Source organism: Mobula hypostoma, chromosome 5 (genome assembly GCF_963921235.1).
Source record: "Mobula hypostoma chromosome 5, sMobHyp1.1, whole genome shotgun sequence".
NCBI classification, from domain to species: Eukaryota; Metazoa; Chordata; class Chondrichthyes; order Myliobatiformes; family Myliobatidae; genus Mobula; species Mobula hypostoma.
This window is the reverse complement of record NC_086101.1, coordinates 44,064,387-44,077,088: the sequence shown is the minus strand read 5'-3', so window position 1 is coordinate 44,077,088 and position 12,702 is coordinate 44,064,387.

Sequence of the window (12,702 nt, the reverse complement as noted above, 5' to 3'; positions counted from 1 at the left end):
TCTTCTTTGTTGTGGTATTGTTCAGCCTCTGAGAGATATGACTGAATCTTAGTCCTATATCAACGTTTTATAAGGCAGCATTATGAGATTCACAGTGCTTTCAATTTTCTTTTCATTAATAAAACAGGCACGAGAAAACCTTAGCAAAAAAAACATTTAATCACAGTGTTTTTGAAAGCAGTTATAAAACAGCTCTAAACAGATAACTTGAATGAATCTGTCAGTGACAGGAAGCCTTTTAAACATGCATTAGACAAAATAAATACACATAAAATGCAATGATTTATGTGTATGAGCTGTTAAATGTTTTCTTCCGTTGTGATTTTCAGTGCATTTAATAGTTCTCATTCATTCCACTGCTCATTGCAAAGGACTATAGAAGACAATTTAGTGTATTGAATCTTTAAAGCATGATGACACTGTGTTGATCTGACAACAGATTTAAATGCATATGGTGTGGATTGCTTTCAGCAATTTTAAGGACAGAATAGGGCTCTGGTTTTAACAAATGCAGCTCGGTTAATAAATGGAAAGGGCATGTGCAGGTCAGACTAGGAGTTACAAAAACAACCACTTGTATTTGGGTGCAGCAAAGAATCTGCTGGGGGAATGCAGGGATTGAGCAGCATCTGTCGAAGTTTTGTATCAAAACCCTGCAACAGGATGGCTTCTGCCCCTGAGATAATCAACAGTTCTATTCATCCCACAAATACTATTCGACCTGCTGAGATTCTCCATCAAACGGTTATTGTTCCAGATTCTGGCAGCTGCGGTCTCTGGTATCTTCACTTGTATTTGGTTCCTGCCTGTAGCATAGTCCTTCTCAGAAACACTCCAAAACAATGGTTAATGTCAAGGCAACTCAGGGGATAATGAGGCAGAAGACCTATGTCTTTTCCAAAGAGATAAGTGTAAGTGTCTGACATTGCATTGCAGGCCAATGGGACGTTTAATGTGCGAGTGAAATGAGTTCATGCAATCACTCACTGCTGGCTGTTTGTGAGCCAGCATGCGGCTAGCCACCTGGTCACACTCTGGTGATTAGCAGCAGTGTGAAGGGTGCCAGCTGAGATATGTCAACACATGGCCTTTCCTTTAGAAAGACATATGTTGTTCATCTATAGAAACCAGGGCCCTCATTACCCTACGATAAAGCTTTAGGGGAATTTAGAAGCAGTTAGTCTCCCAGCTAACCCCATACAGATTCGCCAGTCTTTGGGCATGACCAGTCTTGACACTGAAGCACACTCTAAATCTGAGTGAAAAGGCTCACTCTCTGGTAGGAATCTCAGGCAAGAGGAAAAGTAAGAGGGATACACCTCAAAAATCTGGAGTGGAGTTCAGTAGCAGATGGATGCCCAAGTAGATCACACGTCCAGCTAATCTAGCCACCCAGTCGATGTCAAGCATGGTGCTTTATTTTCCTCTTGATCCAGCCAGTGAAGTTGAGAGGGTGGATACTCCAGCATTTGGAAATCCCAGAGTCTCCATAATATCTGCCCAGCGTCCTCTCTTGAGTGGACTCCCTTGTCCCACTATAAGTAGTTTAGGTTAGTGGGCTAAGGTGTGCCAATGGAATATATCTGTAAACACTGTATGAGACAATCCATTTTGGAAGCAAAAATGAAAGATCAGATGATTACTTAAATTGTGTCAGATTGCAGAATACTTTTGTGCAGATGGACTTGGAAGTGCCTGTACATATGACACAAAAGGTTATCAAGAAGGCAAACAGAGGGATTGAACTTCATAGCAAGGAGGTGATACTGCAATTGCACAGGATATTGGTGAGATTGCACCTGGACTACTGTGTGCAGTTCTAGTCTCCGTACTTGAGAAAAGTTATACTGGCTTTGGAGGCAGTGCAAAGGAGACTTGCCAGAGGTGGTGTGGTTAGCTTATGAGGAGAAACTGAGTCACCTGAGAGTATAATCACTGAAAATCAGATGAATGAGAGGGGATCTTGTAGAAACATGTATAATTGTATAAGAGATAGATAAGATCGAGGCAGAGAAGTTGTTTCCATTGGTAAATAAGACTAGAACTAGAGGCATAGTTTCAAGGTTCAGGGGAATAGATTTAGGACAGAGATGAGGAGAAATTGCTATTCCTAGAAAGTAGTGAACCTGTGGAATTTTATGCCTAGGGAAACAATAATATATTTACAACATTTACAACAGGTCTTTCATATGAAGAAAGACTGGATGAACTGGGCTTGTACTCGTTGGAATTTAGAAGATTGAGGGGGGATCTGATTGAAACGTATAAGATCCTAAAGGGATTGGACAGGCTAGATGCGGGAAGATTGTTCCCGATGTTGGGGAGGTCTAGAACGAGGGGTCACAGTTTGAGGATAGAGGGGAAGCCTTTTAGGACCGAGGTTAGGAAAAACTTCTTCACACAGAGAGTGGTGAATCTGTGGAATTCTCTGCCACAGCAAACTGTTGAGGCCAGTTCATTAGCTATGTTTAAAAGGAAGTTAGATATGGCCCTTGTGGCTACAGGGGTCAGGGGGTATGGAGGGAAGGCTGGGTTCTGAGTTGGATGATCAGCCATGATCATAATAAATGGCGGTGCAGGCTCGAAGGGCCGAATGGCCTACTCCTGCACCTATTTTCTATGTTTCTATGTTTCTATGTAACACAGTTAGATAGATTTTGGCATAGTAGGGGAATTAAGCTTATGGGAAGAATGAAGAGTTGGTGAACTGAGGCAACAGCCAGACCACCTATGATCTTATTAAAGGGAGGAACAAGGTTTAACAGGCCTATTCCTGCTCCTATTTCTTATGTCTTATGTACAGTAGGTCTTTGCTGTCAGAGAAAGCTCTCATCGGTTACAATAGCTTATAAATCTCTCTAATATGCAAGGATATTTAAATACTCTTAATGTTAAAATTCACAATATTTTAAAATTTTAAATATGTTAACTAAGGTTGCATTTAAAAAAATTATGCTGAAAAATTATAGATACAGTAACTAAAAAACAACAGTGATTTAAAATTGTTATCTTCTCTTTCCCTTTGCTCTCTGATCTGCAGACCTCAATCCCCTTGAAATCATTGCAATCTAGACTGTCCAAATCCATCAGTAATCCTATCCTCACTTTGACAGCTCAGGAACAAAAATCCAGGGCATACTCTTCTCTGAAGGGCTGCATGATAGCAATTCCCATTGAAACCAGCAGGAAAACACAACACAATCAAAATTAGTAGATCAATCTTGGTTTGGAAGCATTCAATTTATCCCCAGCAAATGTAAGTGCTTGGAAGAACTCTGATGTTTCTACAAATACAGACTGCTATTACCTCTAAACAGCCTGGGTTCCTTTGTCCTGTACAGATTTCGCAAAAAAAAACACATTTTTTCTATCTCCTTTCAAATCTCCTTTGTTTGTTTTAAACACCTCATCAGCAAAGATGTTATTATTGGTTTTAAACTAAATAATTAAGTTATTTGATGTTACATGTTATATAAAGCACATCTTTGAAATGAATGGGGAAGTGAATTTACACTTTAGATCCAAAAATCTAAGAACACGATATTATATAAATGTTGGAAAGGAGACCAAAGAAACTTGAAGATCATTGAGATATAATAAGAGGAATAGATAATTAACAAGATTATTACAAGGCTGGCTTTATATTTAGAAGTGGAGGTCATAAGGTGGAGTATAGAAGGATCTTCAGCTATAGTTAGTCAACACCTGAAATACTGTCAGTCATCTTTGTCATCTCACATTAGAAAAGATACATTGTCTTTAGAGAGAGTGCAGAGTGTATTTATTGGAATGCTATCTATACCAGAAATGAATCATTTGATTGACTATCATCATATCAAGAGAGCTGATAGAATTGCTGAAGATAAATTATTTCAACTGGTCGGGCAACTAGGGTAATATTTTAGAAATAATTACGGTAATCCTAGACTGTAATATTTGGGGCAGTCCTATCGCTGCTAAAGTTATGAAGTTGAGAGAATGCCATAGAAAGACGTTTAAATGGCAACTGATAACCATAAGACCATAAGACCATAAGACAAAGGAGCAGAAGTAGGCTATTCGGCCCATCGAGTCTGCTCCGCCATTTTATCATGAGCTGATCCATTCTCCTATTTAGTCCCACACCCCCGCCTTCTCACCATAACCTTTGATGCCCTGGCGACTCAGATACCTATCATGCTTGGTTATTTTAAATTTATGCTTTTTTTTAATGTTTTGTTAACCAGAAGAAAAAGGCATAAGGATGTGTTATGAAGTAAGATCACAGATCAGTCATGGTAATATCTAATGGGCAAACAGGCTGAAGGCATCTGATAGCCTCCTCTACACCCAGTCACAATGGAGCTCTTAGAATATTCTGCCCTTAACCATGCTGTAAAACAGTCTTGACACCAGCATGAGATGAAAATAAGTAAGGCAAGAAAAGGTGCAGTACATGTTAATATTCAGTTTAGTAGTGTGTGAGTGACTGAATAACAATGCCCCAAAGGACCACTGTAAACTCAGTAACTAATTAGAAGGCGAAAATAAGTCTATTTTGTGATGAACTCAGTGATACAAAGAGCAGGGTCAAAGGTTTCTGAGCCATATGTATGCACGGAACAGGTGATTATATTGCAAGAAGAACCTATTCTGTTTTGATAATGAAGTCTTGTGAACTAATTTTATTGTAAATCTGCTGATTTATATTGTTCAAGTTTTATCATTTATCATGTACATACTTCGAGCAACTTTTATCTTTGACCCGTTCTGCTGAAATAGATATTGCCTGACTAAATACGGCATTAGGTTTGTTTATTGTGTTAATACAATGCTCAGTGCAAATGCTGTAAGCATGTTCAGCTGGAACGTGAATTATTCTTACACTTGGAGCCGTGTGAGCACACACAGACACATACACACATACACTTGCATGCACATATACACAGAAACACAAAGTTTGCTTTAAATATGGATGTGTCACTCAATAAGAAAATGTAGACGTGGAACAACTCAATAACCTTGAGCCACGCTTTAAGCATGATTTGCTGCCAGTTATATTTAGCTTTCGATTTCTTTGTCACTATATATACTGCGTTGTAATGTACAGGAGCCAATTAGCCTCTCAGTACATTTATTAAGTAAGAGAAGGAAACTGGAGCTCCCTACAGAAACCCACGCGCAGGTGACAGGGAGACAATGCAGGCTCCACATAGCATCCAAAGTCAGGATTGAAACCCGGTCCTCAGAGCAATGAGGTAGCAGGGAAAATTGCTGTGTCCCAAACCACTCAGATTAGAGTTAATTGTTGAAGAAACAGGATAGATTTAAATTAAACTAACATTCTCTCTTACTTGCTGCGGTTGATCAAATATAGATCAAGCCAGGATAGGCTTTGATGAGACCAGATAAATAATGACGATAAATTATGGTACTCTCCAGGGATGCAACCAATCTCTAACTTAAGTTTTTAGCCATTTGGAATTAGGAATTCATCTTTAATTGTATGCATTATTATCCTGTTGTAAGTGATGGTACCTTTTGCAAGTTGAACTCCACTTCTGAAATTCAATTCCACGAAAGGACCCAGGGACTTTAATTTTACTTTATTTAGAGATACAGCACAGGAACAAGACAATGCCGCTCAGTTAGACCCATGTGACTGTCACACCTCTCTATCAGGTGTAGATAGGAGTAGACAAGGTCTGGTAAACCATATATATATGTTGTAACTGAGTTACCTGTCTGGACACATCCCTCTGCTGACTGTTCCTGTGGCTCCTCCCACCAGACCCCTGAATAAAGACGATTGTGCCATTGCTCCTCTTCTCAGTCCAGAGGCAGATACTCAGCTTGGTGGAGGTTGTATTTTACTGCTAATGAAAGCCTTTCAGTATTTACTCTACTTCCAGTCCTTTGGAGTTATTGATAGTGCATCACAAGGGTCACTAGTTGAAACCAAAACAGATGTTAAGCTGCAACAGCCTGCTAGTGCAAAGGGGTTTTATTTTGTGCCAGCTGAAAAAAGTGCAAAAGCTGCTGAAACGCTGTGAGGAAAAAAAGCATTTACAAATAGACCAGTGAAAACAAACATGTATGTACAAAAATTTACAAATATACTGAATCTTTCTCCATGACACACTTTGCCTTTAACTTTCCAATGTAATTATTCACCAACTGTCAAATCCAACCTCCACAACTCTAGAAAGCCAGACAGAGGGTTTAAATCTTTCTCCGCCTGGCCTAGAAGGACCAGGAAATTCTACTGTTAGTCTGAGGGGAGCTGGGAGAGGAATACTCACTTGACCAGACCATAATAATTATTTCAGATGCAGAATTGGAACATTTTAAACAGGGGTTCTAACATGCAAGACTTTTATGCTGCAACACATACCTTAGAATCAGAATCAGGATCAGGTTTAACATCACCAACATGTGACATGAAATTTGTTAACTTAGTAGCAGCAGTTCAATGCAATACATAACATAAAAGGAAAAAAACAGAAATAAATAATAATAAATCAATCAATCAATCTTATTCAGTATACCTTATACAGTATATGTATACAGGTTTCCCCCGCCATCCAAAGGTAGAGCGTTCCTATGAAACGGTTCGTAAGCCGGAATGTCGTAAAGTGAAGAAGCAATTACCAGTTATTAATATGGGAAAAATTTTTGAGCGTTCCCGGACCCAAAAAATAACCTACAAAATCATGCCAAATAACACATAAAACCTAAAATAACAGTAACATATAGTAAAAGCAGGAATGATATGATAAATACACAGCCTATATAAAGTAGAAATACTTTTCCACAATCATTGGAGCACTATCTAGCGCAGTGAAAATCTCACGCAAGCACTCTTGGCAGAAACACTCGGCGCAAGCGCTCTCGGCAGGGGCACTCTCTCCAGTAACCTTTAAGCTATGATGCTGCCAAATCATACCAAATAACACATAAAAATACACAGCCTATATAAAGTAGAAATAATGTATGTACAGTGTAGTATCACTTACCGGAATCGGGAAGACAGTGAGCACACTGATGATAGTGTGTTAAGTTGACTGGTGGGAAACTGGGGTGTCATCTCATCAAAGTCTGTTTCCATCAGGACAGGCAGCTCATCTTCTTCTATGTCTGTCTGCTCGATGTCAAAGGTCGAGGTTCGTCATCTGCTGTGGCTGATGTGGAAGGCTTGAAAAATGACAGTATGCTTGACTGTTTAGCCTCGTGCATTTTTCTATCATACAGTTCCTTGTAAGCACTCAAACCGTCTTGCAAATATGCTCTAAACCTACGTACCCTTTCAAAATTAAAGTCATACTTTTCTTCAATCATGGCAGTGTTCTCAATTGCAGCGATAGTCTCATGTAGTTGCTTCACTTTCAGTTCCTGGATGATTTCACTTTTGGTCTGTTCGCTACTGCATTCAGTTTCGATTGTTATCCTTTCCTCTTCCAATTGCATCAGCTCTTCATCTATCAGATCTTGGTCATGGGATGCCAAAACCTCTTCAAAATCATCTTCGTCAGCTTCCACAAGCCAAACTCACTTTGTCCTTACTTCATTCACCACGATCAAAACACTTAATTATGTCTAGCTTTACGCTAAGTTTAACACCCTTACGAGCTCTTTTAGGCTTTTCCGATACCTTAGAAGTCGTCTTGTTAACAGATGCTCAAAATAAATCGACATAAAGCACAGATACCCACAGGCACGTGTTTAAGCAATGCAGGCTAGAATGCAGTTCCGGGGAAGGAGCTTGGCTGCCTTTTCTTGTAACAGTGAAAACACCTTCTGTTAGCGAAAACAGGTAATTAATGTAGGTCTTTCGTAACAGTGACGTGAAGTAAAGCGAACGTTCGAAAAAGCGGGGGACACCTGTATTGAATAGATTAAAAATTGTGCAAAAAACTGAAATACTAAATATTAAAAAAAAGTGAGATAGTGTCCTAGGGTTCAATGTCCATTTAGGAATCTGATAGAGGAGGGGAAGAAGCTGTTCCTAAATTGCTGAGTGTGTGCCTTCAGGCTTTTGTACCTCCTACCTGATGGTAACAGTGAGAAAAGGGCATTCCTTGGGTGCTGGGGGTCCTTAATAATTGACGCTGCCTTTCTGAGACACCGCTCCCTGAAGATGTCCTGGGTACTTTGTAGGCTAGTATCTAAGATGGAGCTGACTAAATTTACAACCTATTAACCCGTGGATCTAGGAAGTGCGAGGAAACTGGAGCACTCAGAAAAAAACCCACACGGTTACGGGGAAAATGCACAGATTCCTTACAGATATTAGCGGTATCGAACTCAGGTTGCTGGCACTGCATTATGCAAAACGCTACACTACTAGACTGCCGTCTAAATTGGATAGCAGTTTGCCGCATGCTTTTAAGACCTTTAATTTCTAGCTTCTATTTTACCAAAACTATCTACTGTGATGTCAAAACATTAGCTATCCTCAAGTCTACCTGGTGACTATTCAGTTTTTCAACATGTCTGCATTTATTTAGAATTCATGTTGGCTATACAGGATGATTTGACATTAATAGCCTCATTTATCCCTTTGGCCCACCACAACCATGCTGACTTTTCTGCACGTCTATACCAATCTCATTTGCCCACATTAGGACCATATCCTTTTAAGCCTTGTCTTTTTAACTAGTTGTCTAAATGCCTCTTAAACATTGTGATTGTGTTTGATTCCATCGTATCCACTGGCAGCAAGTTGCAGATATTAGCCACCCTCTGTATAAAAAATGTCAGCGTTCAAAGTCCAAAGGAAATTTATTCAAAGTACATTTACTACCCTGAGATTCATTTTCTTGTGGGCATTTACAGTAAATACAAAGAAACATAATAGAATCAATGAAAAGCTACACTCAAACACAGACGGACAAGCAACCGATGTGCAAAAGACAAAAACTGTGCAAGTATTAAAAAAAAACAGAATAAGAATAATAAATGAATAAGTAATAATTATTGAGAACATGAGTTGTAGAGTTCCTAAAATGAGTCCATATGTTGTAGCATCAGTTCAGTGTTGGGGTGAGTAAAATTATTTATTCTAGTTCAAGAATCTGATGGCTGAGGGGTAATAGCTGTTCCTGTACCTGGTGGTATGGGATTTAGGGTTCCTGTATCTCCTTACCCCTAATATTGCCGTTAAATCTCCTACCTCTACCTTAAAATTACCTTCACTTGTTTATGGTATCCCTCCTAAAAAAAATCTTTTGTCCATCTACTTTCTATGTTTCTTTTAACTTCAGTAAGATCATCTCTCAGCCTCAATCGAAGTTAAAAAAAATAAGAAATATGTAAAATGGCTGACAATTAGCTGCAACTATGTTGCATCATTGCACAATTAAATCCAGCATGTAGACAAAGAGGAGTCCCTGAAAATCAACATGCATTGAACATGCAACGGAGAAATGTCTAACACTGAGCATCACTCCTGAAATATGGAACATAAAACATAGAACATTACAGCACAATACAGACCTTTCTGCCCACAATGTTGTGCCAACCTCTTTACCTACTCGAAACACAATCTAATCCTTCCTTCCGACAGATCACTCCAATTTTCCATCATCTAACAGTTTCTTAAATTTCTCTAATGCAGTTGCCTCTACCATCACCCCCATGCATTCCCCACCCTTGGTGTAAAAGAACTTATCTCTGGCATCCTTCCCACACTATACTTTCCTCCAATTACCTTAAAATGATACCCCCTCAGATTAGCCATTTACGCCCTGGGTAAAAATCTTTGGCTATCCTCTCAATCCCTGCCTCTTACTGTCTTGTACACCCCTATTAAGTAAGACACCTCTCATGCTCCTTCATGCCTAGGAGAAATGCCCCTGCATGAAACCAGGTAGCACTGAATCCAACATTTGAAAACTTACCATAAAGTGCTTTCATTACTATGTTCCACATTCAAAAAATGTTGCTAAAAACAAATTTCTAGTTTTAACAGGCAACCTTAATGAAGTTATAAATTGACACACACTCAGAATTCACATCACCTTTTACTTGAGGATCAGTGTAACTCATATGAGCTTCAAAACTACTCAAAAACCTCTATACCATGTGAGAAAAAGCAGTTCTCTCATTTGACATCTCATCCATCATTCTGAATTTTGCTCCCTTCCCCACCATTGTGGTGTAATTGTAGTGTGCATCAGCTGTAAAATGTACTGCAATTATTTCAACAAGTAAGTCTGACAGCACCTCTGACATCCACTGCTTCATTCACCAAGAATGACAAACAACAAGAGGAATGTGGAGCGCAGGGGAATGATTTGATAAAGGTATACAAAATTATGAGGGCAAGGGATAAAATAAACACAAGAAGGTTTTTTTTCCCACTGAGCTTGGGTGATACTAGAACTGGTGTTTTAGTGTGAAAAATGAAATATTTAAGGGGAGCCTGGGGAAGAACTTCTTCACACGGAAGGTGTTGTAAAGTGTGGAACGAGCTGCCAGTGGAAGTGGTGGTTGCGGGTTTAACTGCAATATCTAAGAGCAGTTTGGACGGATTCATGGATGAGAGGGTTATGGAGGACTCAGGTCTATGGTGTGGATAGATGGGATGAGGCAAAAAAAAACATGTTTGAATGGACTAAATGAGCCTTAGGGCCTAATTCTGGGCTGTAGACTCTATCACAACCTGCAAGTGTGTCTCAGAGCTACGTGCCATTCTGACTGGGAAATATATCACTGATCCATTCCCATCTCAAGATTTATATGCTGGAGCTTCCTATGTCACAACACTATGAGAGCACTTTTACCAAATGGACCACTGTGGTTTAACGAGATGACTCTCCTCACCTTCTCAAGGGCAGTTAGTATTGGGAAATAAATGTTGATATTGCCAACAAAACTCTCACTCATTATATGATGAAGAAAAGAACAGGACTTCACTGACCCTTATTTTCACATGCCGTGGGAAGTTGCCTCAGATACAAATCTGTATTTTTTTTCAAAAAAAAATGATATGACTCTTTTGTAAGTGAAACAAAATTTGAGGAAAAATGCTAAGAAATAATTTTGAAATCTGTCTTTATCAGGGACAAATCAAAATGTGATGAATTATTTGGTCCCGAAGGATTCTGTAATTAAATTAATTTAATTATACCAGTGAAGGAGAATGAATTTAAATATTTATCAGTAAAGCATACAATCCATTTAGAGATTGTGTATAAATTACAAATCCATTGGAATGCTGCCAAGTTATTTACAAGGTGACCTTTTCCAGAGTTTATGTACTCTCAAAAAGATCTCTTTGAAAAATCGCCACACTCCTAAGAGACTATCACATGCAAAATAATCTTAAACTGTTTTGTTCGAGTTTGATACACAAGTTGTGCTTCTTTGTTCATGATCTGCATTCTGTTAAAACTATTTGAATCAAATGCTCGTTGAACATAGAAAAACACTCATCGACAGCAAAGACGATAAGCGTGGAAGACGTGTGTACCTCTGTGAGACTTTGTTTACTTTGTTTCACGCAGGTGAGGCAAATTAAGTCAACATTTTGTATGTGCTATTTACAATCCTTAATGAGTTTCCTTTCCATTTGTGACATGGATACATTCACCTTTGTGATCGGGTTCAAGACTGACATTTGAATGCCACCATTAACTATCCCCATTAGCTTGTTTTAATACCTCACCATTTAAATACTTCATGAAGCAGAATGCTATGTTTAGAGCACACAAGGAGATTTATGTTGTTAAGTAACCCAATATCCTTGAGGAATTAGGATTTTTTGAAAGAGTTTAAGCATTTGTAGCATCGACATAAGGTAGGTCTTACTGGGACACTTAAATTTTTGATAATGCCTTTGCGTTGGTAAATTGAAATGTGATTTGTCCCTCACTATAATCCAAAAGATTGATTAAAATATTCAAGCTTAGCATCATGATTTAATTCAGTGAGTAATTAAACTACAAACTATAAGAAATTGTGTTGGAATATTGTTATCATGAGCCTAATTAATTTAGTTTAAAACATTTTTTAGAGCAGAGAGGAAAGTGAATGAAGAGTTGACCTTGCTGGAGGAGAACAGTTTGCACCTGATCTCAGCACAGAAATGTGATTGCATGCACATAAGTAGTTCAATTGACAGCATAGCTGGAGCCTGACAATTAACTGCTTAGAGCTACGAATCCAAGCAACACCATTTTGTTTTGTTATGAAAGCATAACAAACAGATGGTAGCTGAAGCTTACATAAAGATATGGTCGCAATTTGTATATTATTCAGCTGGGCTCATTTTCTTGTATGGCTCAACTGCACACACTGGGATCTGGAAATTGCAGCAAGCAGTTAATCATTGATAATTTTCTCACCGCTGGTAGTTTTGAATGAAATTGTGTTTTCAAAATGCTAATAGATCTTGTTGTGTGTGCTAGAATGAGAAACCCTGTGAGACTTGGGTACAAAATGAAAGCATTTGGCAGTGAAGACTGAGCTGAGGCTAACTTAGTGAAGCTCCTGAGAATGAGTTCACAAAGTGTACCAAAGTCAAAATGTTTGGATGCAGCCATCCTGTCGTATTTAGCTCGTTGTTAATGTAGAAATGTTTTCTTGGAACGCACCATGACACGTCAAGCAATCACAAGAAATCAATTTGGACTGCTCTCCACATGAAACTGAAAAATTGAAAAAAAAATTACTCACTCAAAGTCTAGTGTATTTACAGCAATACGCATAACTTCCAAAAGA